At 50.0% G+C, this 23,316-nt stretch overlaps 88 non-coding genes across 88 annotated transcripts; all 88 read left to right on the plus strand.

Moving 5' to 3' along the window:
- The first annotated feature begins 273 nt into the window (after window positions 1-273).
- trnak-cuu (transfer RNA lysine (anticodon CUU)) lies at window positions 274-346 on the plus strand. Its single transcript has one exon. It is a non-coding gene; the product is annotated as a tRNA-Lys (tRNA).
- Window positions 347-418: 72 nt separating this feature from the next.
- Window positions 419-493, plus strand: trnat-ugu (transfer RNA threonine (anticodon UGU)). Its single transcript has one exon. It is a non-coding gene; the product is annotated as a tRNA-Thr (tRNA).
- Window positions 494-799: 306 nt separating this feature from the next.
- trnak-cuu (transfer RNA lysine (anticodon CUU)) lies at window positions 800-872 on the plus strand. Its single transcript has one exon. It is a non-coding gene; the product is annotated as a tRNA-Lys (tRNA).
- A 73-nt stretch (window positions 873-945) lies between these two features.
- trnat-cgu (transfer RNA threonine (anticodon CGU)) lies at window positions 946-1,020 on the plus strand. Its single transcript has one exon. It is a non-coding gene; the product is annotated as a tRNA-Thr (tRNA).
- A 306-nt stretch (window positions 1,021-1,326) lies between these two features.
- On the plus strand, window positions 1,327-1,399 carry trnak-cuu (transfer RNA lysine (anticodon CUU)). Its single transcript has one exon. It is a non-coding gene; the product is annotated as a tRNA-Lys (tRNA).
- A 72-nt stretch (window positions 1,400-1,471) lies between these two features.
- On the plus strand, window positions 1,472-1,546 carry trnat-ugu (transfer RNA threonine (anticodon UGU)). Its single transcript has one exon. It is a non-coding gene; the product is annotated as a tRNA-Thr (tRNA).
- Window positions 1,547-1,852: 306 nt separating this feature from the next.
- Window positions 1,853-1,925, plus strand: trnak-cuu (transfer RNA lysine (anticodon CUU)). The gene has a single exon. It is a non-coding gene; the product is annotated as a tRNA-Lys (tRNA).
- Window positions 1,926-1,998: 73 nt separating this feature from the next.
- trnat-ugu (transfer RNA threonine (anticodon UGU)) lies at window positions 1,999-2,073 on the plus strand. The gene has a single exon. It is a non-coding gene; the product is annotated as a tRNA-Thr (tRNA).
- Window positions 2,074-2,379: 306 nt separating this feature from the next.
- trnak-cuu (transfer RNA lysine (anticodon CUU)) lies at window positions 2,380-2,452 on the plus strand. The gene has a single exon. It is a non-coding gene; the product is annotated as a tRNA-Lys (tRNA).
- A 73-nt stretch (window positions 2,453-2,525) lies between these two features.
- On the plus strand, window positions 2,526-2,600 carry trnat-ugu (transfer RNA threonine (anticodon UGU)). The gene has a single exon. It is a non-coding gene; the product is annotated as a tRNA-Thr (tRNA).
- Window positions 2,601-2,906: 306 nt separating this feature from the next.
- On the plus strand, window positions 2,907-2,979 carry trnak-cuu (transfer RNA lysine (anticodon CUU)). Its single transcript has one exon. It is a non-coding gene; the product is annotated as a tRNA-Lys (tRNA).
- Window positions 2,980-3,051: 72 nt separating this feature from the next.
- Window positions 3,052-3,126, plus strand: trnat-ugu (transfer RNA threonine (anticodon UGU)). The gene has a single exon. It is a non-coding gene; the product is annotated as a tRNA-Thr (tRNA).
- A 306-nt stretch (window positions 3,127-3,432) lies between these two features.
- trnak-cuu (transfer RNA lysine (anticodon CUU)) lies at window positions 3,433-3,505 on the plus strand. The gene has a single exon. It is a non-coding gene; the product is annotated as a tRNA-Lys (tRNA).
- Window positions 3,506-3,578: 73 nt separating this feature from the next.
- On the plus strand, window positions 3,579-3,653 carry trnat-cgu (transfer RNA threonine (anticodon CGU)). Its single transcript has one exon. It is a non-coding gene; the product is annotated as a tRNA-Thr (tRNA).
- A 306-nt stretch (window positions 3,654-3,959) lies between these two features.
- Window positions 3,960-4,032, plus strand: trnak-cuu (transfer RNA lysine (anticodon CUU)). Its single transcript has one exon. It is a non-coding gene; the product is annotated as a tRNA-Lys (tRNA).
- A 73-nt stretch (window positions 4,033-4,105) lies between these two features.
- Window positions 4,106-4,180, plus strand: trnat-ugu (transfer RNA threonine (anticodon UGU)). Its single transcript has one exon. It is a non-coding gene; the product is annotated as a tRNA-Thr (tRNA).
- Window positions 4,181-4,486: 306 nt separating this feature from the next.
- trnak-cuu (transfer RNA lysine (anticodon CUU)) lies at window positions 4,487-4,559 on the plus strand. The gene has a single exon. It is a non-coding gene; the product is annotated as a tRNA-Lys (tRNA).
- A 73-nt stretch (window positions 4,560-4,632) lies between these two features.
- Window positions 4,633-4,707, plus strand: trnat-ugu (transfer RNA threonine (anticodon UGU)). The gene has a single exon. It is a non-coding gene; the product is annotated as a tRNA-Thr (tRNA).
- A 306-nt stretch (window positions 4,708-5,013) lies between these two features.
- trnak-cuu (transfer RNA lysine (anticodon CUU)) lies at window positions 5,014-5,086 on the plus strand. Its single transcript has one exon. It is a non-coding gene; the product is annotated as a tRNA-Lys (tRNA).
- Window positions 5,087-5,159: 73 nt separating this feature from the next.
- trnat-ugu (transfer RNA threonine (anticodon UGU)) lies at window positions 5,160-5,234 on the plus strand. Its single transcript has one exon. It is a non-coding gene; the product is annotated as a tRNA-Thr (tRNA).
- A 306-nt stretch (window positions 5,235-5,540) lies between these two features.
- trnak-cuu (transfer RNA lysine (anticodon CUU)) lies at window positions 5,541-5,613 on the plus strand. The gene has a single exon. It is a non-coding gene; the product is annotated as a tRNA-Lys (tRNA).
- Window positions 5,614-5,685: 72 nt separating this feature from the next.
- Window positions 5,686-5,760, plus strand: trnat-ugu (transfer RNA threonine (anticodon UGU)). Its single transcript has one exon. It is a non-coding gene; the product is annotated as a tRNA-Thr (tRNA).
- Window positions 5,761-6,066: 306 nt separating this feature from the next.
- trnak-cuu (transfer RNA lysine (anticodon CUU)) lies at window positions 6,067-6,139 on the plus strand. Its single transcript has one exon. It is a non-coding gene; the product is annotated as a tRNA-Lys (tRNA).
- A 73-nt stretch (window positions 6,140-6,212) lies between these two features.
- On the plus strand, window positions 6,213-6,287 carry trnat-ugu (transfer RNA threonine (anticodon UGU)). Its single transcript has one exon. It is a non-coding gene; the product is annotated as a tRNA-Thr (tRNA).
- Window positions 6,288-6,593: 306 nt separating this feature from the next.
- Window positions 6,594-6,666, plus strand: trnak-cuu (transfer RNA lysine (anticodon CUU)). Its single transcript has one exon. It is a non-coding gene; the product is annotated as a tRNA-Lys (tRNA).
- Window positions 6,667-6,739: 73 nt separating this feature from the next.
- Window positions 6,740-6,814, plus strand: trnat-ugu (transfer RNA threonine (anticodon UGU)). Its single transcript has one exon. It is a non-coding gene; the product is annotated as a tRNA-Thr (tRNA).
- A 306-nt stretch (window positions 6,815-7,120) lies between these two features.
- trnak-cuu (transfer RNA lysine (anticodon CUU)) lies at window positions 7,121-7,193 on the plus strand. The gene has a single exon. It is a non-coding gene; the product is annotated as a tRNA-Lys (tRNA).
- A 73-nt stretch (window positions 7,194-7,266) lies between these two features.
- trnaa-ugc (transfer RNA alanine (anticodon UGC)) lies at window positions 7,267-7,341 on the plus strand. The gene has a single exon. It is a non-coding gene; the product is annotated as a tRNA-Ala (tRNA).
- Window positions 7,342-7,647: 306 nt separating this feature from the next.
- On the plus strand, window positions 7,648-7,720 carry trnak-cuu (transfer RNA lysine (anticodon CUU)). Its single transcript has one exon. It is a non-coding gene; the product is annotated as a tRNA-Lys (tRNA).
- Window positions 7,721-7,793: 73 nt separating this feature from the next.
- Window positions 7,794-7,868, plus strand: trnat-ugu (transfer RNA threonine (anticodon UGU)). The gene has a single exon. It is a non-coding gene; the product is annotated as a tRNA-Thr (tRNA).
- Window positions 7,869-8,174: 306 nt separating this feature from the next.
- On the plus strand, window positions 8,175-8,247 carry trnak-cuu (transfer RNA lysine (anticodon CUU)). Its single transcript has one exon. It is a non-coding gene; the product is annotated as a tRNA-Lys (tRNA).
- A 73-nt stretch (window positions 8,248-8,320) lies between these two features.
- On the plus strand, window positions 8,321-8,395 carry trnat-ugu (transfer RNA threonine (anticodon UGU)). The gene has a single exon. It is a non-coding gene; the product is annotated as a tRNA-Thr (tRNA).
- Window positions 8,396-8,701: 306 nt separating this feature from the next.
- trnak-cuu (transfer RNA lysine (anticodon CUU)) lies at window positions 8,702-8,774 on the plus strand. The gene has a single exon. It is a non-coding gene; the product is annotated as a tRNA-Lys (tRNA).
- Window positions 8,775-8,847: 73 nt separating this feature from the next.
- trnat-cgu (transfer RNA threonine (anticodon CGU)) lies at window positions 8,848-8,922 on the plus strand. The gene has a single exon. It is a non-coding gene; the product is annotated as a tRNA-Thr (tRNA).
- Window positions 8,923-9,228: 306 nt separating this feature from the next.
- trnak-cuu (transfer RNA lysine (anticodon CUU)) lies at window positions 9,229-9,301 on the plus strand. Its single transcript has one exon. It is a non-coding gene; the product is annotated as a tRNA-Lys (tRNA).
- A 73-nt stretch (window positions 9,302-9,374) lies between these two features.
- On the plus strand, window positions 9,375-9,449 carry trnat-ugu (transfer RNA threonine (anticodon UGU)). Its single transcript has one exon. It is a non-coding gene; the product is annotated as a tRNA-Thr (tRNA).
- Window positions 9,450-9,755: 306 nt separating this feature from the next.
- trnak-cuu (transfer RNA lysine (anticodon CUU)) lies at window positions 9,756-9,828 on the plus strand. The gene has a single exon. It is a non-coding gene; the product is annotated as a tRNA-Lys (tRNA).
- Window positions 9,829-9,901: 73 nt separating this feature from the next.
- trnat-ugu (transfer RNA threonine (anticodon UGU)) lies at window positions 9,902-9,976 on the plus strand. Its single transcript has one exon. It is a non-coding gene; the product is annotated as a tRNA-Thr (tRNA).
- A 306-nt stretch (window positions 9,977-10,282) lies between these two features.
- trnak-cuu (transfer RNA lysine (anticodon CUU)) lies at window positions 10,283-10,355 on the plus strand. Its single transcript has one exon. It is a non-coding gene; the product is annotated as a tRNA-Lys (tRNA).
- Window positions 10,356-10,428: 73 nt separating this feature from the next.
- On the plus strand, window positions 10,429-10,503 carry trnat-ugu (transfer RNA threonine (anticodon UGU)). Its single transcript has one exon. It is a non-coding gene; the product is annotated as a tRNA-Thr (tRNA).
- Window positions 10,504-10,809: 306 nt separating this feature from the next.
- trnak-cuu (transfer RNA lysine (anticodon CUU)) lies at window positions 10,810-10,882 on the plus strand. The gene has a single exon. It is a non-coding gene; the product is annotated as a tRNA-Lys (tRNA).
- A 73-nt stretch (window positions 10,883-10,955) lies between these two features.
- trnat-cgu (transfer RNA threonine (anticodon CGU)) lies at window positions 10,956-11,030 on the plus strand. Its single transcript has one exon. It is a non-coding gene; the product is annotated as a tRNA-Thr (tRNA).
- Window positions 11,031-11,336: 306 nt separating this feature from the next.
- trnak-cuu (transfer RNA lysine (anticodon CUU)) lies at window positions 11,337-11,409 on the plus strand. The gene has a single exon. It is a non-coding gene; the product is annotated as a tRNA-Lys (tRNA).
- Window positions 11,410-11,482: 73 nt separating this feature from the next.
- Window positions 11,483-11,557, plus strand: trnat-ugu (transfer RNA threonine (anticodon UGU)). The gene has a single exon. It is a non-coding gene; the product is annotated as a tRNA-Thr (tRNA).
- Window positions 11,558-11,863: 306 nt separating this feature from the next.
- trnak-cuu (transfer RNA lysine (anticodon CUU)) lies at window positions 11,864-11,936 on the plus strand. The gene has a single exon. It is a non-coding gene; the product is annotated as a tRNA-Lys (tRNA).
- Window positions 11,937-12,009: 73 nt separating this feature from the next.
- Window positions 12,010-12,084, plus strand: trnat-ugu (transfer RNA threonine (anticodon UGU)). The gene has a single exon. It is a non-coding gene; the product is annotated as a tRNA-Thr (tRNA).
- A 306-nt stretch (window positions 12,085-12,390) lies between these two features.
- Window positions 12,391-12,463, plus strand: trnak-cuu (transfer RNA lysine (anticodon CUU)). The gene has a single exon. It is a non-coding gene; the product is annotated as a tRNA-Lys (tRNA).
- A 73-nt stretch (window positions 12,464-12,536) lies between these two features.
- Window positions 12,537-12,611, plus strand: trnat-ugu (transfer RNA threonine (anticodon UGU)). Its single transcript has one exon. It is a non-coding gene; the product is annotated as a tRNA-Thr (tRNA).
- Window positions 12,612-12,917: 306 nt separating this feature from the next.
- Window positions 12,918-12,990, plus strand: trnak-cuu (transfer RNA lysine (anticodon CUU)). Its single transcript has one exon. It is a non-coding gene; the product is annotated as a tRNA-Lys (tRNA).
- A 73-nt stretch (window positions 12,991-13,063) lies between these two features.
- On the plus strand, window positions 13,064-13,138 carry trnat-ugu (transfer RNA threonine (anticodon UGU)). The gene has a single exon. It is a non-coding gene; the product is annotated as a tRNA-Thr (tRNA).
- A 306-nt stretch (window positions 13,139-13,444) lies between these two features.
- On the plus strand, window positions 13,445-13,517 carry trnak-cuu (transfer RNA lysine (anticodon CUU)). Its single transcript has one exon. It is a non-coding gene; the product is annotated as a tRNA-Lys (tRNA).
- A 73-nt stretch (window positions 13,518-13,590) lies between these two features.
- On the plus strand, window positions 13,591-13,665 carry trnat-ugu (transfer RNA threonine (anticodon UGU)). Its single transcript has one exon. It is a non-coding gene; the product is annotated as a tRNA-Thr (tRNA).
- Window positions 13,666-13,971: 306 nt separating this feature from the next.
- On the plus strand, window positions 13,972-14,044 carry trnak-cuu (transfer RNA lysine (anticodon CUU)). Its single transcript has one exon. It is a non-coding gene; the product is annotated as a tRNA-Lys (tRNA).
- Window positions 14,045-14,117: 73 nt separating this feature from the next.
- trnat-ugu (transfer RNA threonine (anticodon UGU)) lies at window positions 14,118-14,192 on the plus strand. The gene has a single exon. It is a non-coding gene; the product is annotated as a tRNA-Thr (tRNA).
- Window positions 14,193-14,498: 306 nt separating this feature from the next.
- On the plus strand, window positions 14,499-14,571 carry trnak-cuu (transfer RNA lysine (anticodon CUU)). The gene has a single exon. It is a non-coding gene; the product is annotated as a tRNA-Lys (tRNA).
- A 73-nt stretch (window positions 14,572-14,644) lies between these two features.
- trnat-ugu (transfer RNA threonine (anticodon UGU)) lies at window positions 14,645-14,719 on the plus strand. Its single transcript has one exon. It is a non-coding gene; the product is annotated as a tRNA-Thr (tRNA).
- A 306-nt stretch (window positions 14,720-15,025) lies between these two features.
- trnak-cuu (transfer RNA lysine (anticodon CUU)) lies at window positions 15,026-15,098 on the plus strand. The gene has a single exon. It is a non-coding gene; the product is annotated as a tRNA-Lys (tRNA).
- A 73-nt stretch (window positions 15,099-15,171) lies between these two features.
- trnat-ugu (transfer RNA threonine (anticodon UGU)) lies at window positions 15,172-15,246 on the plus strand. Its single transcript has one exon. It is a non-coding gene; the product is annotated as a tRNA-Thr (tRNA).
- Window positions 15,247-15,552: 306 nt separating this feature from the next.
- On the plus strand, window positions 15,553-15,625 carry trnak-cuu (transfer RNA lysine (anticodon CUU)). The gene has a single exon. It is a non-coding gene; the product is annotated as a tRNA-Lys (tRNA).
- A 73-nt stretch (window positions 15,626-15,698) lies between these two features.
- trnat-ugu (transfer RNA threonine (anticodon UGU)) lies at window positions 15,699-15,773 on the plus strand. Its single transcript has one exon. It is a non-coding gene; the product is annotated as a tRNA-Thr (tRNA).
- Window positions 15,774-16,079: 306 nt separating this feature from the next.
- Window positions 16,080-16,152, plus strand: trnak-cuu (transfer RNA lysine (anticodon CUU)). Its single transcript has one exon. It is a non-coding gene; the product is annotated as a tRNA-Lys (tRNA).
- Window positions 16,153-16,225: 73 nt separating this feature from the next.
- Window positions 16,226-16,300, plus strand: trnat-ugu (transfer RNA threonine (anticodon UGU)). The gene has a single exon. It is a non-coding gene; the product is annotated as a tRNA-Thr (tRNA).
- A 306-nt stretch (window positions 16,301-16,606) lies between these two features.
- On the plus strand, window positions 16,607-16,679 carry trnak-cuu (transfer RNA lysine (anticodon CUU)). Its single transcript has one exon. It is a non-coding gene; the product is annotated as a tRNA-Lys (tRNA).
- Window positions 16,680-16,752: 73 nt separating this feature from the next.
- Window positions 16,753-16,827, plus strand: trnat-ugu (transfer RNA threonine (anticodon UGU)). The gene has a single exon. It is a non-coding gene; the product is annotated as a tRNA-Thr (tRNA).
- Window positions 16,828-17,133: 306 nt separating this feature from the next.
- trnak-cuu (transfer RNA lysine (anticodon CUU)) lies at window positions 17,134-17,206 on the plus strand. Its single transcript has one exon. It is a non-coding gene; the product is annotated as a tRNA-Lys (tRNA).
- Window positions 17,207-17,279: 73 nt separating this feature from the next.
- trnat-ugu (transfer RNA threonine (anticodon UGU)) lies at window positions 17,280-17,354 on the plus strand. Its single transcript has one exon. It is a non-coding gene; the product is annotated as a tRNA-Thr (tRNA).
- Window positions 17,355-17,660: 306 nt separating this feature from the next.
- On the plus strand, window positions 17,661-17,733 carry trnak-cuu (transfer RNA lysine (anticodon CUU)). The gene has a single exon. It is a non-coding gene; the product is annotated as a tRNA-Lys (tRNA).
- Window positions 17,734-17,806: 73 nt separating this feature from the next.
- trnat-ugu (transfer RNA threonine (anticodon UGU)) lies at window positions 17,807-17,881 on the plus strand. The gene has a single exon. It is a non-coding gene; the product is annotated as a tRNA-Thr (tRNA).
- A 306-nt stretch (window positions 17,882-18,187) lies between these two features.
- trnak-cuu (transfer RNA lysine (anticodon CUU)) lies at window positions 18,188-18,260 on the plus strand. Its single transcript has one exon. It is a non-coding gene; the product is annotated as a tRNA-Lys (tRNA).
- Window positions 18,261-18,333: 73 nt separating this feature from the next.
- trnat-ugu (transfer RNA threonine (anticodon UGU)) lies at window positions 18,334-18,408 on the plus strand. The gene has a single exon. It is a non-coding gene; the product is annotated as a tRNA-Thr (tRNA).
- A 306-nt stretch (window positions 18,409-18,714) lies between these two features.
- On the plus strand, window positions 18,715-18,787 carry trnak-cuu (transfer RNA lysine (anticodon CUU)). The gene has a single exon. It is a non-coding gene; the product is annotated as a tRNA-Lys (tRNA).
- A 73-nt stretch (window positions 18,788-18,860) lies between these two features.
- trnat-ugu (transfer RNA threonine (anticodon UGU)) lies at window positions 18,861-18,935 on the plus strand. Its single transcript has one exon. It is a non-coding gene; the product is annotated as a tRNA-Thr (tRNA).
- A 306-nt stretch (window positions 18,936-19,241) lies between these two features.
- trnak-cuu (transfer RNA lysine (anticodon CUU)) lies at window positions 19,242-19,314 on the plus strand. Its single transcript has one exon. It is a non-coding gene; the product is annotated as a tRNA-Lys (tRNA).
- A 73-nt stretch (window positions 19,315-19,387) lies between these two features.
- trnat-ugu (transfer RNA threonine (anticodon UGU)) lies at window positions 19,388-19,462 on the plus strand. Its single transcript has one exon. It is a non-coding gene; the product is annotated as a tRNA-Thr (tRNA).
- Window positions 19,463-19,768: 306 nt separating this feature from the next.
- trnak-cuu (transfer RNA lysine (anticodon CUU)) lies at window positions 19,769-19,841 on the plus strand. The gene has a single exon. It is a non-coding gene; the product is annotated as a tRNA-Lys (tRNA).
- A 73-nt stretch (window positions 19,842-19,914) lies between these two features.
- On the plus strand, window positions 19,915-19,989 carry trnat-ugu (transfer RNA threonine (anticodon UGU)). Its single transcript has one exon. It is a non-coding gene; the product is annotated as a tRNA-Thr (tRNA).
- Window positions 19,990-20,295: 306 nt separating this feature from the next.
- Window positions 20,296-20,368, plus strand: trnak-cuu (transfer RNA lysine (anticodon CUU)). Its single transcript has one exon. It is a non-coding gene; the product is annotated as a tRNA-Lys (tRNA).
- Window positions 20,369-20,441: 73 nt separating this feature from the next.
- trnat-ugu (transfer RNA threonine (anticodon UGU)) lies at window positions 20,442-20,516 on the plus strand. Its single transcript has one exon. It is a non-coding gene; the product is annotated as a tRNA-Thr (tRNA).
- Window positions 20,517-20,822: 306 nt separating this feature from the next.
- Window positions 20,823-20,895, plus strand: trnak-cuu (transfer RNA lysine (anticodon CUU)). The gene has a single exon. It is a non-coding gene; the product is annotated as a tRNA-Lys (tRNA).
- A 73-nt stretch (window positions 20,896-20,968) lies between these two features.
- On the plus strand, window positions 20,969-21,043 carry trnat-ugu (transfer RNA threonine (anticodon UGU)). Its single transcript has one exon. It is a non-coding gene; the product is annotated as a tRNA-Thr (tRNA).
- A 306-nt stretch (window positions 21,044-21,349) lies between these two features.
- trnak-cuu (transfer RNA lysine (anticodon CUU)) lies at window positions 21,350-21,422 on the plus strand. The gene has a single exon. It is a non-coding gene; the product is annotated as a tRNA-Lys (tRNA).
- A 73-nt stretch (window positions 21,423-21,495) lies between these two features.
- trnat-ugu (transfer RNA threonine (anticodon UGU)) lies at window positions 21,496-21,570 on the plus strand. The gene has a single exon. It is a non-coding gene; the product is annotated as a tRNA-Thr (tRNA).
- Window positions 21,571-21,876: 306 nt separating this feature from the next.
- trnak-cuu (transfer RNA lysine (anticodon CUU)) lies at window positions 21,877-21,949 on the plus strand. The gene has a single exon. It is a non-coding gene; the product is annotated as a tRNA-Lys (tRNA).
- A 73-nt stretch (window positions 21,950-22,022) lies between these two features.
- On the plus strand, window positions 22,023-22,097 carry trnat-ugu (transfer RNA threonine (anticodon UGU)). Its single transcript has one exon. It is a non-coding gene; the product is annotated as a tRNA-Thr (tRNA).
- Window positions 22,098-22,403: 306 nt separating this feature from the next.
- On the plus strand, window positions 22,404-22,476 carry trnak-cuu (transfer RNA lysine (anticodon CUU)). The gene has a single exon. It is a non-coding gene; the product is annotated as a tRNA-Lys (tRNA).
- Window positions 22,477-22,549: 73 nt separating this feature from the next.
- trnat-ugu (transfer RNA threonine (anticodon UGU)) lies at window positions 22,550-22,624 on the plus strand. The gene has a single exon. It is a non-coding gene; the product is annotated as a tRNA-Thr (tRNA).
- Window positions 22,625-22,930: 306 nt separating this feature from the next.
- trnak-cuu (transfer RNA lysine (anticodon CUU)) lies at window positions 22,931-23,003 on the plus strand. The gene has a single exon. It is a non-coding gene; the product is annotated as a tRNA-Lys (tRNA).
- A 73-nt stretch (window positions 23,004-23,076) lies between these two features.
- trnat-ugu (transfer RNA threonine (anticodon UGU)) lies at window positions 23,077-23,151 on the plus strand. Its single transcript has one exon. It is a non-coding gene; the product is annotated as a tRNA-Thr (tRNA).
- The last annotated feature ends 165 nt before the right edge of the window (window positions 23,152-23,316 follow it).

Raw genomic sequence — 23,316 nt, forward strand, 5'->3', positions numbered from 1 at the left:
TTTATCTTCACCCACAATATTGTGGATTCAGACGTTTTCCATCACAAAGGTCCCCGACGAGAATGCCTCTGGAAGCAACATGGTAAGCCTGGATGGCACAGGGGTTAGAGCATGCCACTCTTTGTTGGTAGACTATACACCCAGCGAATTTGAAACAGTCATTTGAAACGGTGTCTGGACAAAATGTCAGCCTTGTGGACACAGGCCAAGCGTTTGAAACAATAACTGCCACAAAGTTCCCCGACCAGAATGCCTGTAGGTGGAAAGCAGTAAGCCCGGCTAGCTCAGTCGGTAGAGCATGAGACTCTTAATCTCAGGGTCGTGGGTTCGAGCCCCACGTTGGGCGTGTTTACATTATGGAGGCCGATCCTTCACGCTTAGTGGCTTCGAGTAGTAAATCAACTATTGGCCATTCAGAGGTGCTGTGGCTTAGCTGGTTGAAAGCGCCTGTCTTGTAAACAGGAGATCCTGGGTTCAACTCCCAGCAGCGCCTCACCTGTGTCTGTTTTATACAACTGGCACATTTCTTACCTTCACCCACAATATTGTGGATTCAGACATTTTCCGTCACAAAGGTCCCAGACGAGAATGCCTCTGGAAGCGACATGGTAAGCCTGGATGGCACAGGGGTTAGAGCATGCCACTCTTTGTTGGTAGACTATACACCCAGCGAATTTGAAACAGTCATTTGAAACGGTGTCTGGACAAAATGTCAGCCTTGTGGACACAGGCCAAGCGTTTGAAACAATAACTGCCACAAAGTTCCCCGACCAGAATGCCTGTAGGTGCAAAGCAGTAAGCCCGGCTAGCTCAGTCGGTAGAGCATGAGACTCTTAATCTCAGGGTCGTGGGTTCGAGCCCCACGTTGGGCGTGTTTACATTATGGAGGCCGATCCTTCACGCTGAGAGGCTTCGAGTAGTTGAATCAACTATTGCTCATTCAGAGGTGCTGTGGCTTAGCTGGTTGAAAGCGCCTGTCTCGTAAACAGGAGATCCTGGGTTCAACTCCCAGCAGCGCCTCACCTGCGTCTATTTTATACAGCTGGCACATTTTTTATCTTCACCCACAATATTGTGGATTCAGACGTTTTCCATCACAAAGGTCCCCGACGAGAATGCCTCTGGAAGCAACATGGTAAGCCTGGATGGCACAGGGGTTAGAGCATGCCACTCTTTGTTGGTAGACTATACACCCAGCGAATTTGAAACAGTCATTTGAAACGGTGTCTGGACAAAATGTCAGCCTTGTGGACACAGGCCAAGCGTTTGAAACAATAACTGCCACAAAGTTCCCCGACCAGAATGCCTGTAGGTGGAAAGCAGTAAGCCCGGCTAGCTCAGTCGGTAGAGCATGAGACTCTTAATCTCAGGGTCGTGGGTTCGAGCCCCACGTTGGGCGTGTTTACATTATGGAGGCCGATCCTTCACGCTTAGTGGCTTCGAGTAGTAAATCAACTATTGGCCATTCAGAGGTGCTGTGGCTTAGCTGGTTGAAAGCGCCTGTCTTGTAAACAGGAGATCCTGGGTTCAACTCCCAGCAGCGCCTCACCTGTGTCTGTTTTATACAACTGGCACATTTCTTACCTTCACCCACAATATTGTGGATTCAGACATTTTCCGTCACAAAGGTCCCAGACGAGAATGCCTCTGGAAGCGACATGGTAAGCCTGGATGGCACAGGGGTTAGAGCATGCCACTCTTTGTTGGTAGACTATACACCCAGCGAATTTGAAACAGTCATTTGAAACGGTGTCTGGACAAAATGTCAGCCTTGTGGACACAGGCCAAGCGTTTGAAACAATAACTGCCACAAAGGCCCCCGACCAGAATGCCTGTAGCTGCCAAGCAGTAAGCCCGGCTAGCTCAGTCGGTAGAGCATGAGACTCTTAATCTCAGGGTCGTGGGTTCGAGCCCCACGTTGGGCGTGTTTACATTATGGAGGCCGATCCTTCACGCTTAGTGACTTCGAGTAGTTGAATCAACTATTGGCCATTCAGAGGTGCTGTGGCTTAGCTGGTTGAAAGCGCCTTTCTTGTAAACAGGAGATCCTGGGTTCAACTCCCAGCAGCGCCTCACCTGTGTCTGTTTTATACAACTGGCACATTTCTTACCTTCACCCACAATATTGTGGATTCAGACATTTTCCGTCACAAAGGTCCCAGACGAGAATGCCTCTGGAAGCGACATGGTAAGCCTGGATGGCACAGGGGTTAGAGCATGCCACTCTTTGTTGGTAGACTATACACCCAGCGAATTTGAAACAGTCATTTGAAACGGTGTCTGGACAAAATGTCAGCCTTGTGGACACAGGCCAAGCGTTTGAAACAATAACTGCCACAAAGGCCCCCGACCAGAATGCCTGTAGCTGCCAAGCAGTAAGCCCGGCTAGCTCAGTCGGTAGAGCATGAGACTCTTAATCTCAGGGTCGTGGGTTCGAGCCCCACGTTGGGCGTGTTTACATTATGGAGGCCGATCCTTCACGCTTAGTGGCTTCGAGTAGTTGAATCAACTATTGGCCATTCAGAGGTGCTGTGGCTTAGCTGGTTGAAAGCGCCTGTCTTGTAAACAGGAGATCCTGGGTTCAACTCCCAGCAGCGCCTCACCTGTGTCTGTTTTATACAACTGGCACATTTCTTACCTTCACCCACAATATTGTGGATTCAGACATTTTCCGTCACAAAGGTCCCAGACGAGAATGGCTCTGGAAGCGACATGGTAAGCCTGGATGGCACAGGGGTTAGAGCATGCCACTCTTTGTTGGTAGACTATACACCCAGCGAATTTGAAACAGTCATTTGAAACGGTGTCTGGACAAAATGTCAGCCTTGTGGACACAGGCCAAGCGTTTGAAACAATAACTGCCACAAAGGCCCCCGACCAGAATGCCTGTAGCTGCCAAGCAGTAAGCCCGGCTAGCTCAGTCGGTAGAGCATGAGACTCTTAATCTCAGGGTCGTGGGTTCGAGCCCCACGTTGGGCGTGTTTACATTATGGAGGCCGATCCTTCACGCTTAGTGGCTTCGAGTAGTAAATCAACTATTGGCCATTCAGAGGTGCTGTGGCTTAGCTGGTTGAAAGCGCCTGTCTTGTAAACAGGAGATCCTGGGTTCAACTCCCAGCAGCGCCTCACCTGTGTTTATTTTATACAACTGGCACATTTCTTACCTTCACCCACAATATTGTGGATTCAGACATTTTCCGTCACAAAGGTCCCCGACGAGAATGCCTCTGGAAGCGACATGGTAAGCCTTGATGGCACAGGGGTTAGAGCATGCCACTCTTTGTTGGTAGACTATACACCCAGCGAATTTGAAGCAGTCATTTGAAACAGTGTCTGGACAAAATGTCAGCCTTGTGGACACAGGCCAAGCGTTTGAAACAATAACTGCCACAAAGTTCCCCGACCAGAATGCCTGTAGGTGCAAAGCAGTAAGCCCGGCTAGCTCAGTCGGTAGAGCATGAGACTCTTAATCTCAGGGTCGTGGGTTCGAGCCCCACGTTGGGCGTGTTTACATTATGGAGGCCGATCCTTCACGCTGAGAGGCTTCGAGTAGTTGAATCAACTATTGCTCATTCAGAGGTGCTGTGGCTTAGCTGGTTGAAAGTGCCTGTCTCGTAAACAGGAGATCCTGGGTTCAACTCCCAGCAGCGCCTCACCTGCGTCTATTTTATACAACTGGCACATTTTTTATCTTCACCCACAATATTGTGGATTCAGACGTTTTCCATCACAAAGGTCCCCGACGAGAATGCCTCTGGAAGCAACATGGTAAGCCTGGATGGCACAGGGGTTAGAGCATGCCACTCTTTGTTGGTAGACTATACACCCAGCGAATTTGAAACAGTCATTTGAAACGGTGTCTGGACAAAATGTCAGCCTTGTGGACACAGGCCAAGCGTTTGAAACAATAACTGCCACAAAGTTCCCCGACCAGAATGCCTGTAGGTGCAAAGCAGTAAGCCCGGCTAGCTCAGTCGGTAGAGCATGAGACTCTTAATCTCAGGGTCGTGGGTTCGAGCCCGACGTTGGGCGTGTTTACATTATGGAGGCCGATCCTTCACGCTTAGTGGCTTCGAGTAGTTGAATCAACTATTGGCCATTCAGAGGTGCTGTGGCTTAGCTGGTTGAAAGCGCCTGTCTTGTAAACAGGAGATCCTGGGTTCAACTCCCAGCAGCGCCTCACCTGTGTCTGTTTTATACAACTGGCACATTTCTTACCTTCACCCACAATATTGTGGATTCAGACATTTTCCGTCACAAAGGTCCCAGACGAGAATGGCTCTGGAAGCGACATGGTAAGCCTGGATGGCACAGGGGTTAGAGCATGCCACTCTTTGTTGGTAGACTATACACCCAGCGAATTTGAAACAGTCATTTGAAACGGTGTCTGGACAAAATGTCAGCCTTGTGGACACAGGCCAAGCGTTTGAAACAATAACTGCCACAAAGGCCCCCGACCAGAATGCCTGTAGCTGCCAAGCAGTAAGCCCGGCTAGCTCAGTCGGTAGAGCATGAGACTCTTAATCTCAGGGTCGTGGGTTCGAGCCCCACGTTGGGCGTGTTTACATTATGGAGGCCGATCCTTCACGCTTAGTGGCTTCGAGTAGTTGAATCAACTATTGGCCATTCAGAGGTGCTGTGGCTTAGCTGGTTGAAAGCGCCTGTCTTGTAAACAGGAGATCCTGGGTTCAACTCCCAGCAGCGCCTCACCTGTGTCTGTTTTATACAACTGGCACATTTCTTACCTTCACCCACAATATTGTGGATTCAGACATTTTCCGTCACAAAGGTCCCAGACGAGAATGCCTCTGGAAGCGACATGGTAAGCCTGGATGGCACAGGGTTTAGAGCATGCCACTCTTTGTTGGTAGACTATACACCCAGCGAATTTGAAACAGTCATTTGAAACGGTGTCTGGACAAAATGTCAGCCTTGTGGACACAGGCCAAGCGTTTGAAACAATAACTGCCACAAAGGCCCCCGACCAGAATGCCTGTAGCTGCCAAGCAGTAAGCCCGTCTGGCTCAGTCGGTAGAGCATGAGACTCTTAATCTCAGGGTCGTGGGTTCGAGCCCCACGTTGGGCGTGTTTACATTATGGAGGCCGATCCTTCACGCTTAGTGGCTTCGAGTAGTTGAATCAACTATTGGCCATTCAGAGGTGCTGTGGCTTAGCTGGTTGAAAGCGCCTGTCTTGTAAACAGGAGATCCTGGGTTCAACTCCCAGCAGCGCCTCACCTGTGTCTGTTTTATACAACTGGCACATTTCTTACCTTCACCCACAATATTGTGGATTCAGACATTTTCCGTCACAAAGGTCCCAGACGAGAATGCCTCTGGAAGCGACATGGTAAGCCTGGATGGCACAGGGTTTAGAGCATGCCACTCTTTGTTGGTAGACTATACACCCAGCGAATTTGAAACAGTCATTTGAAACGGTGTCTGGACAAAATGTCAGCCTTGTGGACACAGGCCAAGCGTTTGAAACAATAACTGCCACAAAGGCCCCCGACCAGAATGCCTGTAGCTGCCAAGCAGTAAGCCCGGCTAGCTCAGTCGGTAGAGCATGAGACTCTTAATCTCAGGGTCGTGGGTTCGAGCCCCACGTTGGGCGTGTTTACATTATGGAGGCCGATCCTTCACGCTTAGTGGCTTCGAGTAGTAAATCAACTATTGGCCATTCAGAGGTGCTGTGGCTTAGCTGGTTGAAAGCGCCTGTCTTGTAAACAGGAGATCCTGGGTTCAACTCCCAGCAGCGCCTCACCTGTGTCTGTTTTATACAACTGGCACATTTCTTACCTTCACCCACAATATTGTGGATTCAGACATTTTCCGTCACAAAGGTCCCCGACGAGAATGCCTCTGGAAGCGACATGGTAAGCCTTGATGGCACAGGGGTTAGAGCATGCCACTCTTTGTTGGTAGACTATACACCCAGCTAATTTGAAGCAGTCATTTGAAACAGTGTCTGGACAAAATGTCAGCCTTGTGGACACAGGCCAAGCGTTTGAAACAATAACTGCCACAAAGTTCCCCGACCAGAATGCCTGTAGGTGCAAAGCAGTAAGCCCGGCTAGCTCAGTCGGTAGAGCATGAGACTCTTAATCTCAGGGTCGTGGGTTCGAGCCCCACGTTGGGCGTGTTTACATTATGGAGGCCGATCCTTCACGCTTAGTGGCTTCGAGTAGTTGAATCAACTATTGGCCATTCAGAGGTGCTGTGGCTTAGCTGGTTGAAAGCGCCTGTCTTGTAAACAGGAGATCCTGGGTTCAACTCCCAGCAGCGCCTCACCTGTGTCTGTTTTATACAACTGGCACATTTCTTACCTTCACCCACAATATTGTGGATTCAGACATTTTCCGTCACAAAGGTCCCAGACAAGAATGGCTCTGGAAGCGACATGGTAAGCCTGGATGGCACAGGGGTTAGAGCATGCCACTCTTTGTTGGTAGACTATACACCCAGCGAATTTGAAACAGTCATTTGAAACGGTGTCTGGACAAAATGTCAGCCTTGTGGACACAGGCCAAGCGTTTGAAACAATAACTGCCACAAAGGCCCCCGACCAGAATGCCTGTAGCTGCCAAGCAGTAAGCCCGGCTAGCTCAGTCGGTAGAGCATGAGACTCTTAATCTCAGGGTCGTGGGTTCGAGCCCCACGTTGGGCGTGTTTACATTATGGAGGCCGATCCTTCACGCTTAGTGGCTTCGAGTAGTTGAATCAACTATTGGCCATTCAGAGGTGCTGTGGCTTAGCTGGTTGAAAGCGCCTGTCTTGTAAACAGGAGATCCTGGGTTCAACTCCCAGCAGCGCCTCACCTGTGTCTGTTTTATACAACTGGCACATTTCTTACCTTCACCCACAATATTGTGGATTCAGACATTTTCCGTCACAAAGGTCCCAGACGAGAATGGCTCTGGAAGCGACATGGTAAGCTTGGATGGCACAGGGGTTAGAGCATGCCACTCTTTGTTGGTAGACTATACACCCAGCGAATTTGAAACAGTCATTTGAAACGGTGTCTGGACAAAATGTCAGCCTTGTGGACACAGGCCAAGCGTTTGAAACAATAACTGCCACAAAGGCCCCCGACCAGAATGCCTGTAGCTGCCAAGCAGTAAGCCCGGCTAGCTCAGTCGGTAGAGCATGAGACTCTTAATCTCAGGGTCGTGGGTTCGAGCCCCACGTTGGGCGTGTTTACATTATGGAGGCCGATCCTTCACGCTTAGTGGCTTCGAGTAGTTGAATCAACTATTGGCCATTCAGAGGTGCTGTGGCTTAGCTGGTTGAAAGCGCCTGTCTTGCAAACAGGAGATCCTGGGTTCAACTCCCAGCAGCGCCTCACCTGTGTCTGTTTTATACAACTGGCACATTTCTTACCTTCACCCACAATATTGTGGATTCAGACATTTTCCGTCACAAAGGTCCCAGACGAGAATGGCTCTGGAAGCGACATGGTAAGCCTGGATGGCACAGGGGTTAGAGCATGCCACTCTTTGTTGGTAGACTATACACCCAGCGAATTTGAAACAGTCATTTGAAACGGTGTCTGGACAAAATGTCAGCCTTGTGGACACAGGCCAAGCGTTTGAAACAATAACTGCCACAAAGGCCCCCGACCAGAATGCCTGTAGCTGCCAAGCAGTAAGCCCGGCTAGCTCAGTCGGTAGAGCATGAGACTCTTAATCTCAGGGTCGTGGGTTCGAGCCCCACGTTGGGCGTGTTTACATTATGGAGGCCGATCCTTCACGCTTAGTGGCTTCGAGTAGTTGAATCAACTATTGGCCATTCAGAGGTGCTGTGGCTTAGCTGGTTGAAAGCGCCTGTCTTGTAAACAGGAGATCCTGGGTTCAACTCCCAGCAGCGCCTCACCTGTGTCTGTTTTATACAACTGGCACATTTCTTACCTTCACCGACAATATTGTGGATTCAGACATTTTCCGTCACAAAGGTCCCAGACGAGAATGGCTCTGGAAGCGACATGGTAAGCCTGGATGGCACAGGGGTTAGAGCATGCCACTCTTTGTTGGTAGACTATACACCCAGCGAATTTGAAACAGTCATTTGAAACGGTGTCTGGACAAAATGTCAGCCTTGTGGACACAGGCCAAGCGTTTGAAACAATAACTGCCACAAAGGCCCCCGACCAGAATGCCTGTAGCTGCCAAGCAGTAAGCCCGGCTAGCTCAGTCGGTAGAGCATGAGACTCTTAATCTCAGGGTCGTGGGTTCGAGCCCCACGTTGGGCGTGTTTACATTATGGAGGCCGATCCTTCACGCTGAGAGGCTTCGAGTAGTTGAATCAACTATTGCCCATTCAGAGGTGCTGTGGCTTAGCTGGTTGAAAGCGCCTGTCTTGTAAACAGGAGATCCTGGGTTCAACTCCCAGCAGCGCCTCACCTGTGTTTATTTTATACAACTGGCACATTTCTTACCTTCACCCACAATATTGTGGATTCAGACATTTTCCGTCACAAAGGTCCCCGACGAGAATGCCTCTGGAAGCGACATGGTAAGCCTTGATGGCACAGGGGTTAGAGCATGCCACTCTTTGTTGGTAGACTATACACCCAGCGAATTTGAAGCAGTCATTTGAAACAGTGTCTGGACAAAATGTCAGCCTTGTGGACACAGGCCAAGCGTTTGAAACAATAACTGCCACAAAGTTCCCCGACCAGAATGCCTGTAGGTGCAAAGCAGTAAGCCCGGCTAGCTCAGTCGGTAGAGCATGAGACTCTTAATCTCAGGGTCGTGGGTTCGAGCCCCACGTTGGGCGTGTTTACATTATGGAGGCCGATCCTTCACGCTGAGAGGCTTCGAGTAGTTGAATCAACTATTGCTCATTCAGAGGTGCTGTGGCTTAGCTGGTTGAAAGCGCCTGTCTCGTAAACAGGAGATCCTGGGTTCAACTCCCAGCAGCGCCTCACCTGCGTCTATTTTATACAACTGGCACATTTTTTATCTTCACCCACAATATTGTGGATTCAGACGTTTTCCATCACAAAGGTCCCCGACGAGAATGCCTCTGGAAGCAACATGGTAAGCCTGGATGGCACAGGGGTTAGAGCATGCCACTCTTTGTTGGTAGACTATACACCCAGCGAATTTGAAACAGTCATTTGAAACGGTGTCTGGACAAAATGTCAGCCTTGTGGACACAGGCCAAGCGTTTGAAACAATAACTGCCACAAAGTTCCCCGACCAGAATGCCTGTAGGTGCAAAGCAGTAAGCCCGGCTAGCTCAGTCGGTAGAGCATGAGACTCTTAATCTCAGGGTCGTGGGTTCGAGCCCGACGTTGGGCGTGTTTACATTATGGAGGCCGATCCTTCACGCTTAGTGGCTTCGAGTAGTTGAATCAACTATTGGCCATTCAGAGGTGCTGTGGCTTAGCTGGTTGAAAGCGCCTGTCTTGTAAACAGGAGATCCTGGGTTCAACTCCCAGCAGCGCCTCACCTGTGTCTGTTTTATACAACTGGCACATTTCTTACCTTCACCCACAATATTGTGGATTCAGACATTTTCCGTCACAAAGGTCCCAGACGAGAATGGCTCTGGAAGCGACATGGTAAGCCTGGATGGCACAGGGGTTAGAGCATGCCACTCTTTGTTGGTAGACTATACACCCAGCGAATTTGAAACAGTCATTTGAAACGGTGTCTGGACAAAATGTCAGCCTTGTGGACACAGGCCAAGCGTTTGAAACAATAACTGCCACAAAGGCCCCCGACCAGAATGCCTGTAGCTGCCAAGCAGTAAGCCCGGCTAGCTCAGTCGGTAGAGCATGAGACTCTTAATCTCAGGGTCGTGGGTTCGAGCCCCACGTTGGGCGTGTTTACATTATGGAGGCCGATCCTTCACGCTTAGTGGCTTCGAGTAGTTGAATCAACTATTGGCCATTCAGAGGTGCTGTGGCTTAGCTGGTTGAAAGCGCCTGTCTTGTAAACAGGAGATCCTGGGTTCAACTCCCAGCAGCGCCTCACCTGTGTCTGTTTTATACAACTGGCACATTTCTTACCTTCACCCACAATATTGTGGATTCAGACATTTTCCGTCACAAAGGTCCCAGACGAGAATGGCTCTGGAAGCGACATGGTAAGCCTGGATGGCACAGGGGTTAGAGCATGCCACTCTTTGTTGGTAGACTATACACCCAGCGAATTTGAAACAGTCATTTGAAACGGTGTCTGGACAAAATGTCAGCCTTGTGGACACAGGCCAAGCGTTTGAAACAATAACTGCCACAAAGGCCCCCGACCAGAATGCCTGTAGCTGCCAAGCAGTAAGCCCGGCTAGCTCAGTCGGTAGAGCATGAGACTCTTAATCTCAGGGTCGTGGGTTCGAGCCCCACGTTGGGCGTGTTTACATTATGGAGGCCGATCCTTCACGCTTAGTGGCTTCGAGTAGTTGAATCAACTATTGGCCATTCAGAGGTGCTGTGGCTTAGCTGGTTGAAAGCGCCTGTCTTGTAAACAGGAGATCCTGGGTTCAACTCCCAGCAGCGCCTCACCTGTGTCTGTTTTATACAACTGGCACATTTCTTACCTTCACCCACAATATTGTGGATTCAGACATTTTCCGTCACAAAGGTCCCAGACGAGAATGCCTCTGGAAGCGACATGGTAAGCCTGGATGGCACAGGGGTTAGAGCATGCCACTCTTTGTTGGTAGACTATACACCCAGCGAATTTGAAACAGTCATTTGAAACGGTGTCTGGACAAAATGTCAGCCTTGTGGACACAGGCCAAGCGTTTGAAACAATAACTGCCACAAAGGCCCCCGACCAGAATGCCTGTAGCTGCCAAACAGTAAGCCCGGCTAGCTCAGTCGGTAGAGCATGAGACTCTTAATCTCAGGGTCGTGGGTTCGAGCCCCACGTTGGGCGTGTTTACATTATGGAGGCCGATCCTTCACGCTGAGAGGCTTCGAGTAGTTGAATCAACTATTGCTCATTCAGAGGTGCTGTGGCTTAGCTGGTTGAAAGCGCCTGTCTCGTAAACAGGAGATCCTGGGTTCAACTCCCAGCAGCGCCTCACCTGCGTCTATTTTATACAACTGGCACATTTTTTATCTTCACCCACAATATTGTGGATTCAGACGTTTTCCGTCACAAAGGTCCCCGACGAGAATGCCTCTGGAAGCGACATGGTAAGCCTGGATGGCACAGGGGTTAGAGCATGCCACTCTTTGTTGGTAGACTATACACCCAGCGAATTTGAAACAGTCATTTGAAACGGTGTCTGGACAAAATGTCAGCCTTGTGGACACAGGCCAAGCGTTTGAAACAATAACTGCCACAAAGTTCCGCGACCAGAATGCCTGTAGGTGCAAAGCAGTAAGCCCGGCTAGCTCAGTCGGTAGAGCATGAGACTCTTAATCTCAGGGTCGTGGGTTCGAGCCCGACGTTGGGCGTGTTTACATTATGGAGGCCGATCCTTCACGCTTAGTGGCTTCGAGTAGTTGAATCAACTATTGGCCATTCAGAGGTGCTGTGGCTTAGCTGGTTGAAAGCGCCTGTCTTGTAAACAGGAGATCCTGGGTTCAACTCCCAGCAGCGCCTCACCTGTGTCTGTTTTATACAACTGGCACATTTCTTACCTTCACCCACAATATTGTGGATTCAGACATTTTCCGTCACAAAGGTCCCCGACGAGAATGCCTCTGGAAGCGACATGGTAAGCCTGGATGGCACAGGGGTTAGAGCATGCCACTCTTTGTTGGTAGACTATACACCCAGCGAATTTGAAACAGTCATTTGAAACGGTGTCTGGACAAAATGTCAGCCTTGTGGACACAGGCCAAGCGTTTGAAACAATAACTGCCACAAAGGCCCCCGACCAGAATGCCTGTAGCTGCCAAGCAGTAAGCCCGGCTAGCTCAGTCGGTAGAGCATGAGACTCTTAATCTCAGGGTCGTGGGTTCGAGCCCCACGTTGGGCGTGTTTACATTATGGAGGCCGATCCTTCACGCTTAGTGGCTTCGAGTAGTTGAATCAACTATTGGCCATTCAGAGGTGCTGTGGCTTAGCTGGTTGAAAGCGCCTGTCTTGTAAACAGGAGATCCTGGGTTCAACTCCCAGCAGCGCCTCACCTGTGTCTGTTTTATACAACTGGCACATTTCTTACCTTCACCCACAATATTGTGGATTCAGACATTTTCCGTCACAAAGGTCCCAGACGAGAATGCCTCTGGAAGCGACATGGTAAGCCTGGATGGCACAGGGGTTAGAGCATGCCACTCTTTGTTGGTAGACTATACACCCAGCGAATTTGAAACAGTCATTTGAAACGGTGTCTGGACAAAATGTCAGCCTTGTGGACACAGGCCAAGCGTTTGAAACAATAACTGCCACAAAGGCCCCCGACCAGAATGCCTGTAGCTGCCAAGCAGTAAGCCCGGCTAGCTCAGTCGGTAGAGCATGAGACTCTTAATCTCAGGGTCGTGGGTTCGAGCCCCACGTTGGGCGTGTTTACATTATGGAGGCCGATCCTTCACGCTTAGTGGCTTCGAGTAGTTGAATCAACTATTGGCCATTCAGAGGTGCTGTGGCTTAGCTGGTTGAAAGCGCCTGTCTTGTAAACAGGAGATCCTGGGTTCAACTCCCAGCAGCGCCTCACCTGTGTCTGTTTTATACAACTGGCACATTTCTTACCTTCACCCACAATATTGTGGATTCAGACATTTTCCGTCACAAAGGTCCCAGACGAGAATGCCTCTGGAAGCGACATGGTAAGCCTGGATGGCACAGGGGTTAGAGCATGCCACTCTTTGTTGGTAGACTATACACCCAGCGAATTTGAAACAGTCATTTGAAACGGTGTCTGGACAAAATGTCAGCCTTGTGGACACAGGCCAAGCGTTTGAAACAATAACTGCCACAAAGGCCCCCGACCAGAATGCCTGTAGCTGCCAAGCAGTAAGCCCGGCTAGCTCAGTCGGTAGAGCATGAGACTCTTAATCTCAGGGTCGTGGGTTCGAGCCCCACGTTGGGCGTGTTTACATTATGGAGGCCGATCCTTCACGCTTAGTGGCTTCGAGTAGTTGAATCAACTATTGGCCATTCAGAGGTGCTGTGGCTTAGCTGGTTGAAAGCGCCTGTCTTGTAAACAGGAGATCCTGGGTTCAACTCCCAGCAGCGCCTCACCTGTGTCTGTTTTATACAACTGGCACATTTCTTACCTTCACCCACAATATTGTGGATTCAGACATTTTCCGTCACAAAGGTCCCAGACGAGAATGGCTCTGGAAGCGACATGGTAAGCCTGGATGGCACAGGGGTTAGAGCATGCCACTCTTTGTTGGTAGACTATACACCCAGCGAATTTGAAACAGTCATTTGAAACGGTGTCTGGACAAAATGTCAGCCTTGTGGACACAGGCCAAGCGTTTGAAACAATAACTGCCACAAAGGCCCCCGACCAGAATGCCTGTAGCTGCAAAGCAGTAAGCCCGGCTAGCTCAGTCGGTAGAGCATGAGACTCTTAATCTCAGGGTCGTGGGTTCGAGCCCCACGTTGGGCGTGTTTACATTATGGAGGCCGATCCTTCACGCTTAGTGGCTTCGAGTAGTTGAATCAACTATTGGCCATTCAGAGGTGCTGTGGCTTAGCTGGTTGAAAGCGCCTGTCTTGTAAACAGGAGATCCTGGGTTCAACTCCCAGCAGCGCCTCACCTGTGTCTGTTTTATACAACTGGCACATTTCTTACCTTCACCCACAATATTGTGGATTCAGACATTTTCCGTCACAAAGGTCCCCGACGAGAATGCCTCTGGAAGCGACATGGTAAGCCTGGATGGCACAGGGGTTAGAGCATGCCACTCTTTGTTGGTAGGCTATACACCCAGCGAATTTGAAACAGTCATTTGAAACGGTGTCTGGACAAAATGTCAGCCTTGTGGACACAGGCCAAGCGTTTGAAACAATAACTGCCACAAAGGCCCCCGACCAGAATGCCTGTAGCTGCCAAGCAGTAAGCCCGGCTAGCTCAGTCGGTAGAGCATGAGACTCTTAATCTCAGGGTCGTGGGTTCGAGCCCCACGTTGGGCGTGTTTACATTATGGAGGCCGATCCTTCACGCTTAGTGGCTTCGAGTAGTTGAATCAACTATTGGCCATTCAGAGGTGCTGTGGCTTAGCTGGTTGAAAGCGCCTGTCTTGTAAACAGGAGATCCTGGGTTCAACTCCCAGCAGCGCCTCACCTGTGTCTGTTTTATACAACTGGCACATTTCTTACCTTCACCCACAATATTGTGGATTCAGACATTTTCCGTCACAAAGGTCCCAGACGAGAATGCCTCTGGAAGCGACATGGTAAGCCTGGATGGCACAGGGGTTAGAGCATGCCACTCTTTGTTGGTAGACTATACACCCAGCGAATTTGAAACAGTCATTTGAAACGGTGTCTGGACAAAATGTCAGCCTTGTGGACACAGGCCAAGCGTTTGAAACAATAACTGCCACAAAGGCCCCCGACCAGAATGCCTGTAGCTGCAAAGCAGTAAGCCCGGCTAGCTCAGTCGGTAGAGCATGAGACTCTTAATCTCAGGGTCGTGGGTTCGAGCCCCACGTTGGGCGTGTTTACATTATGGAGGCCGATCCTTCACGCTTAGTGGCTTCGAGTAGTTGAATCAACTATTGGCCATTCAGAGGTGCTGTGGCTTAGCTGGTTGAAAGCGCCTGTCTTGTAAACAGGAGATCCTGGGTTCAACTCCCAGCAGCGCCTCACCTGTTTCTGTTTTATACAACTGGCACATTTCTTACCTTCACCCACAATATTGTGGATTCAGACATTTTCCGTCACAAAGGTCCCAGACGAGAATGCCTCTGGAAGCGACATGGTAAGCCTGGATGGCACAGGGGTTAGAGCATGCCACTCTTTGTTGGTAGACTATACACCCAGCGAATTTGAAACAGTCATTTGAAACGGTGTCTGGACAAAATGTCAGCCTTGTGGACACAGGCCAAGCGTTTGAAACAATAACTGCCACAAAGGCCCCCGACCAGAATGCCTGTAGCTGCAAAGCAGTAAGCCCGGCTAGCTCAGTCGGTAGAGCATGAGACTCTTAATCTCAGGGTCGTGGGTTCGAGCCCCACGTTGGGCGTGTTTACATTATGGAGGCCGATCCTTCACGCTTAGTGGCTTCGAGTAGTTGAATCAACTATTGGCCATTCAGAGGTGCTGTGGCTTAGCTGGTTGAAAGCGCCTGTCTTGTAAACAGGAGATCCTGGGTTCAACTCCCAGCAGCGCCTCACCTGTTTCTGTTTTATACAACTGGCACATTTCTTACCTTCACCCACAATATTGTGGATTCAGACATTTTCCGTCACAAAGGTCCCCGACGAGAATGCCTCTGGAAGCAACATGGTAAGCCTGGATGGCACAGGGGTTAGAGCATGCCACTCTTTGTTGGTAGACTATACACCCAGCGAATTTGAAACAGTCATTTGAAACGGTGTCTGGACAAAATGTCAGCCTTGTGGACACAGGCCAAGCGTTTGAAACAATAACTGCCACAAAGGCCCCCGACCAGAATGCCTGTAGCTGCCAAGCAGTAAGCCCGGCTAGCTCAGTCGGTAGAGCATGAGACTCTTAATTTCAGTGTCGTGGGTTCGAGCCCCACGTTGGGCGTGTTTACATTGTGGAGGCCGATCCTTCACGCTTAGTGGCTTCGAGTAGTTGAATCAACTATTGGCCATTCAGAGGTGCTGTGGCTTAGCTGGTTGAAAGTGCCTGTCTTGTAAACAGGAGATCCTGGGTTCAACTCCCAGCAGCGCCTCACCTGTGTCTGTTTTATACAACTGGCACATTTCTTACCTTCACCCACAATATTGTGGATTCAGACATTTTCCGTCACAAAGGTCCCAGACGAGAATGCCTCTGGAAGCGACATGGTAAGCCTGGATGGCACAGGGGTTAGAGCATGCCACTCTTTGTTGGTAGACTATACACCCAGCGAATTTGAAACAGTCATTTGAAACGGTGTCTGGACAAAATGTCAGCCTTGTGGACACAGGCCAAGCGTTTGAAACAATAACTGCCACAAAGGCCCCTGACCAGAATGCCTGTAGCTGCCAAGCAGTAAGCCCGGCTAGCTCAGTCGGTAGAGCATGAGACTCTTAATCTCAGGGTCGTGGGTTCGAGCCCCACGTTGGGCGTGTTTACATTATGGAGGCCGATCCTTCACGCTTAGTGGCTTCGAGTAGTTGAATCAACTATTGGCCATTCAGAGGTGCTGTGGCTTAGCTGGTTGAAAGCGCCTGTCTTGTAAACAGGAGATCCTGGGTTCAACTCCCAGCAGCGCCTCACCTGTGTCTGTTTTATACAACTGGCACATTTCTTACCTTCACCCACAATATTGTGGATTCAGACATTTTCCGTCACAAAGGTCCCAGACGAGAATGCCTCTGGAAGCGACATGGTAAGCCTGGATGGCACAGGGGTTAGAGCATGCCACTCTTTGTTGGTAGACTATACACCCAGCGAATTTGAAACAGTCATTTGAAACGGTGTCTGGACAAAATGTCAGCCTTGTGGACACAGGCCAAGCGTTTGAAACAATAACTGCCACAAAGGCCCCCGACCAGAATGCCTGTAGCTGCAAAGCAGTAAGCCCGGCTAGCTCAGTCGGTAGAGCATGAGACTCTTAATCTCAGGGTCGTGGGTTCGAGCCCCACGTTGGGCGTGTTTACATTATGGAGGCCGATCCTTCACGCTTAGTGGCTTCGAGTAGTTGAATCAACTATTGGCCATTCAGAGGTGCTGTGGCTTAGCTGGTTGAAAGCGCCTGTCTTGTAAACAGGAGATCCTGGGTTCAACTCCCAGCAGCGCCTCACCTGTTTCTGTTTTATACAACTGGCACATTTCTTACCTTCACCCACAATATTGTGGATTCAGACATTTTCCGTCACAAAGGTCCCCGACGAGAATGCCTCTGGAAGCAACATGGTAAGCCTGGATGGCACAGGGGTTAGAGCATGCCACTCTTTGTTGGTAGACTATACACCCAGCGAATTTGAAACAGTCATTTGAAACGGTGTCTGGACAAAATGTCAGCCTTGTGGACACAGGCCAAGCGTTTGAAACAATAACTGCCACAAAGGCCCCCGACCAGAATGCCTGTAGCTGCCAAGCAGTAAGCCCGGCTAGCTCAGTCGGTAGAGCATGAGACTCTTAATTTCAGGGTCGTGGGTTCGAGCCCCACGTTGGGCGTGTTTACATTGTGGAGGCCGATCCTTCACGCTTAGTGGCTTCGAGTAGTTGAATCAACTATTGGCCATTCAGAGGTGCTGTGGCTTAGCTGGTTGAAAGCGCCTGTCTTGTAAACAGGAGATCCTGGGTTCAACTCCCAGCAGCGCCTCACCTGTGTCTGTTTTATACAACTGGCACATTTCTTACCTTCACCCACAATATTGTGGATTCAGACATTTTCCGTCACAAAGGTCCCAGACGAGAATGCCTCTGGAAGCGACATGGTAAGCCTGGATGGCACAGGGGTTAGAGCATGCCACTCTTTGTTGGTAGACTATACACCCAGCGAATTTGAAACAGTCATTTGAAACGGTGTCTGGACAAAATGTCAGCCTTGTGGACACAGGCCAAGCGTTTGAAACAATAACTGCCACAAAGGCCCCCGACCAGAATGCCTGTAGCTGCAAAGCAGTAAGCCCGGCTAGCTCAGTCGGTAGAGCATGAGACTCTTAATCTCAGGGTCGTGGGTTCGAGCCCCACGTTGGGCGTGTTTACATTATGGAGGCCGATCCTTCACGCTTAGTGGCTTCGAGTAGTTGAATCAACTATTGGCCATTCAGAGGTGCTGTGGCTTAGCTGGTTGAAAGCGCCTGTCTTGTAAACAGGAGATCCTGGGTTCAACTCCCAGCAGCGCCTCACCTGTGTCTGTTTTATACAACTGGCACATTTCTTACCTTCACCCACAATATTGTGGATTCAGACATTTTCCGTCACAAAGGTCCCAGACGAGAATGCCTCTGGTAGCGACATGGTAAGCCTGGATGGCACAGGGGTTAGAGCATGCCACTCTTTGTTGGTAGACTATACACCCAGCGAATTTGAAACAGTCATTTGAAACGGTGTCTGGACAAAATGTCAGCCTTGTGGACACAGGCCAAGCGTTTGAAACAATAACTGCCACAAAGGCCCCCGACCAGAATGCCTGTAGCTGCCAAGCAGTAAGCCCGGCTAGCTCAGTCGGTAGAGCATGAGACTCTTAATCTCAGGGTCGTGGGTTCGAGCCCCACGTTGGGTGTGTTTACATTGTGGAGGCCGATCCTTCATGCTTAGTGGCTTCGAGTAGTTGAATCAACTATTGGCCATTCAGAGGTGCTGTGGCTTAGCTGGTTGAAAGCACCTGTCTTGTAAACAGGAGATCCTGGGTTCAACTCCCAGCAGCGCCTCACCTGTGTCTGTTTTATACAACTGGCACATTTCTTACCTTCACCCACAATATTGTGGATTCAGACATTTTCCGTCACAAAGGTCCCAGACGAGAATGCCTCTGGAAGCGACATGGTAAGCCTGGATGGCACAGGGGTTAGAGCATGCCACTCTTTGTTGGTAGACTATACACCCAGCGAATTTGAAACAGTCATTTGAAACGGTGTCTGGACAAAATGTCAGCCTTGTGGACACAGGCCAAGCGTTTGAAACAATAACTGCCACAAAGGACCCCGACCAGAATGCCTGTAGCTGCAAAGCAGTAAGCCCGGCTAGCTCAGTCGGTAGAGCATGAGACTCTTAATCTCAGGGTCGTGGGTTCGAGCCCCACGTTGGGCGTGTTTACATTATGGAGGCCGATCCTTCACGCTTAGTGGCTTCGAGTAGTTGAATCAACTATTGGCCATTCAGAGGTGCTGTGGCTTAGCTGGTTGAAAGCGCCTGTCTTGTAAACAGGAGATCCTGGGTTCAACTCCCAGCAGCGCCTCACCTGTGTCTGTTTTATACAACTGGCACATTTCTTACCTTCACCCACAATATTGTGGATTCAGACGTTTTCCGTCACAAAGGTCCCAGACGAGAATGGCTCTGGTAGCGACATGGTAAGCCTGGATGGCACAGGGGTTAGAGCATGCCACTCTTTGTTGGTAGACTATACACCCAGCGAATTTGAAACAGTCATTTGAAACGGTGTCTGGACAAAATGTCAGCCTTGTGGACACAGGCCAAGCGTTTGAAACAATAACTGCCACAAAGGCCCCCGACCAGAATGCCTGTAGCTGCCAAGCAGTAAGCCCGGCTAGCTCAGTCGGTAGAGCATGAGACTCTTAATTTCAGGGTCGTGGGTTCGAGCCCCACGTTGGGCGTGTTTACATTGTGGAGGCCGATCCTTCACGCTTAGTGGCTTCGAGTAGTTGAATCAACTATTGGCCATTCAGAGGTGCTGTGGCTTAGCTGGTTGAAAGCGCCTGTCTTGTAAACAGGAGATCCTGGGTTCAACTCCCAGCAGCGCCTCACCTGTGTCTGTTTTATACAACTGGCACATTTCTTACCTTCACCCACAATATTGTGGATTCAGACATTTTCCGTCACAAAGGTCCCAGACGAGAATGCCTCTGGAAGCGACATGGTAAGCCTGGATGGCACAGGGGTTAGAGCATGCCACTCTTTGTTGGTAGACTATACACCCAGCGAATTTGAAACAGTCATTTGAAACGGTGTCTGGACAAAATGTCAGCCTTGTGGACACAGGCCAAGCGTTTGAAACAATAACTGCCACAAAGGCCCCCGACCAGAATGCCTGTAGCTGCAAAGCAGTAAGCCCGGCTAGCTCAGTCGGTAGAGCATGAGACTCTTAATCTCAGGGTCGTGGGTTCGAGCCCCACGTTGGGCGTGTTTACATTATGGAGGCCGATCCTTCACGCTTAGTGGCTTCGAGTAGTTGAATCAACTATTGGCCATTCAGAGGTGCTGTGGCTTAGCTGGTTGAAAGCGCCTGTCTTGTAAACAGGAGATCCTGGGTTCAACTCCCAGCAGCGCCTCACCTGTGTCTGTTTTATACAACTGGCACATTTCTTACCTTCACCCACAATATTGTGGATTCAGACATTTTCCGTCACAAAGGTCCCAGACGAGAATGCCTCTGGTAGCGACATGGTAAGCCTGGATGGCACAGGGGTTAGAGCATGCCACTCTTTGTTGGTAGACTATACACCCAGCGAATTTGAAACAGTCATTTGAAACGGTGTCTGGACAAAATGTCAGCCTTGTGGACACAGGCCAAGCGTTTGAAACAATAACTGCCACAAAGGACCCCGACCAGAATGCCTGTAGCTGCCAAGCAGTAAGCCCGGCTAGCTCAGTCGGTAGAGCATGAGACTCTTAATCTCAGGGTCGTGGGTTCGAGCCCCACGTTGGGTGTGTTTACATTGTGGAGGCCGATCCTTCATGCTTAGTGGCTTCGAGTAGTTGAATCAACTATTGGCCATTCAGAGGTGCTGTGGCTTAGCTGGTTGAAAGCACCTGTCTTGTAAACAGGAGATCCTGGGTTCAACTCCCAGCAGCGCCTCACCTGTGTCTGTTTTATACAACTGGCACATTTCTTACCTTCACCCACAATATTGTGGATTCAGACATTTTCCGTCACAAAGGTCCCAGACGAGAATGCCTCTGGAAGCGACATGGTAAGCCTGGATGGCACAGGGGTTAGAGCATGCCACTCTTTGTTGGTAGACTATACACCCAGCGAATTTGAAACAGTCATTTTAAACGGTGTCTGGACAAAATGTCAGCCTTGTGGACACAGGCCAAGCGTTTGAAACAATAACTGCCACAAAGGACCCCGACCAGAATGCCTGTAGCTGCAAAGCAGTAAGCCCGGCTAGCTCAGTCGGTAGAGCAAGAGACTCTTAATCTCAGGGTCGTGGGTTCGAGCCCCACGTTGGGCGTGTTTACATTATGGAGGCCGATCCTTCACGCTTAGTGGCTTCGAGTAGTTGAATCAACTATTGGCCATTCAGAGGTGCTGTGGCTTAGCTGGTTGAAAGCGCCTGTCTTGTAAACAGGAGATCCTGGGTTCAACTCCCAGCAGCGCCTCACCTGTTTCTGTTTTATACAACTGGCACATTTCTTACCTTCACCCACAATATTGTGGATTCAGACATTTTCCGTCACAAAGGTCCCCGACGAGAATGCCTCTGGAAGCGACATGGTAAGCCTGGATGGCACAGGGGTTAGAGCATGCCACTCTTTGTTGGTAGACTATACACCCAGCGAATTTGAAACAGTCATTTGAAACGGTGTCTGGACAAAATGTCAGCCTTGTGGACACAGGCCAAGCGTTTGAAACAATAACTGCCACAAAGGCCCCCGACCAGAATGCCTGTAGCTGCAAAGCAGTAAGCCCGGCTAGCTCAGTCGGTAGAGCATGAGACTCTTAATCTCAGGGTCGTGGGTTCGAGCCCCACGTTGGGCGTGTTTACATTATGGAGGCCGATCCTTCACGCTTAGTGGCTTCGAGTAGTTGAATCAACTATTGGCCATTCAGAGGTGCTGTGGCTTAGCTGGTTGAAAGCGCCTGTCTTGTAAACAGGAGATCCTGGGTTCAACTCCCAGCAGCGCCTCACCTGTTTCTGTTTTATACAACTGGCACATTTCTTACCTTCACCCACAATATTGTGGATTCAGACATTTTCCGTCACAAAGGTCCCCGACGAGAATGCCTCTGGAAGCAACATGGTAAGCCTGGATGGCACAGGGGTTAGAGCATGCCACTCTTTGTTGGTAGACTATACACCCAGCGAATTTGAAACAGTCATTTGAAACGGTGTCTGGACAAAATGTCAGCCTTGTGGACACAGGCCAAGCGTTTGAAACAATAACTGCCACAAAGGCCCCCGACCAGAATGCCTGTAGCTGCCAAGCAGTAACCCCGGCTAGCTCAGTCGGTAGAGCATGAGACTCTTAATCTCAGGGTCGTGGGTTCGAGCCCCACGTTGGGCGTGTTTACATTATGGAGGCCGATCCTTCACGCTTAGTGGCTTCGAGTAGTTGAATCAACTATTGGCCATTCAGAGGTGCTGTGGCTTAGCTGGTTGAAAGCGCCTGTCTTGTAAACAGGAGATCCTGGGTTCAACTCCCAGCAGCGCCTCACCTGTGTCTGTTTTATACAACTGGCACATTTCTTACCTTCACCCACAATATTGTGGATTCAGACATTTTCCGTCACAAAGGTCCCAGACGAGAATGGCTCTGGAAGCGACATGGTAAGCCTGGATGGCACAGGGGTTAGAGCATGCCACTCTTTGTTGGTAGACTATACACCCAGCGAATTTGAAACAGTCATTTGAAACGGTGTCTGGACAAAATGTCAGCCTTGTGGACACAGGCCAAGCGTTTGAAACAATAACTGCCACAAAGGCCCCCGACCAGAATGCCTGTAGCTGCCAAGCAGTAAGCCCGGCTAGCTCAGTCGGTAGAGCATGAGACTCTTAATCTCAGGGTCGTGGGTTCGAGCCCCACGTTGGGCGTGTTTACATTATGGAGGCCGATCCTTCACGCTTAGTGGCTTCGAGTAGTTGAATCAACTATTGGCCATTCAGAGGTGCTGTGGCTTAGCTGGTTGAAAGCGCCTGTCTTGTAAACAGGAGATCCTGGGTTCAACTCCCAGCAGCGCCTCACCTGTGTCTGTTTTATACAACTGGCACATTTCTTACCTTCACCCACAATATTGTGGATTCAGACATTTTCCGTCACAAAGGTCCCCGACGAGAATGCCTCTGGAAGCAACATGGTAAGCCTGGATGGCACAGGGGTTAGAGCATGCCACTCTTTGTTGGTAGACTATACACCCAGCGAATTTGAAACAGTCATTTGAAACGGTGTCTGGACAAAATGTCAGCCTTGTGGACACAGGCCAAGCGTTTGAAACAATAACTGCCACAAAGGCCCCCGACCAGAATGCCTGTAGCTGCCAAGCAGTAAGCCCGGCTAGCTCAGTCGGTAGAGCATGAGACTCTTAATCTCAGGGTCGTGGGTTCGAGCCCCACGTTGGGTGTGTTTACATTATGGAGGCCGATCCTTCACGCTTAGTGGCTTCGAGTAGTTGAATCAACTATTGGCCATTCAGAGGTGCTGTGGCTTAGCTGGTTGAAAGCGCTTGTCTTGTAAACAGGAGATCCTGGGTTCAACTCCCAGCAGCGCCTCACCTGTGTCTGTTTTATACAACTGGCACATTTCTTACCTTCACCCACAATATTGTGGATTCAGACATTTTCCGTCACAAAGGTCCCAGACGAGAATGGCTCTGGAAGCGACATGGTAAGCCTGGATGGCACAGGGGTTAGAGCATGCCACTCTTTGTTGGTAGA

The sequence above is a fragment of the Hypomesus nipponensis genome, chromosome 18 (assembly GCF_054491055.1).
Source record: "Hypomesus nipponensis isolate SF chromosome 18, ASM5449105v1, whole genome shotgun sequence".
Taxonomy (NCBI): Eukaryota; Metazoa; Chordata; class Actinopteri; order Osmeriformes; family Osmeridae; genus Hypomesus; species Hypomesus nipponensis.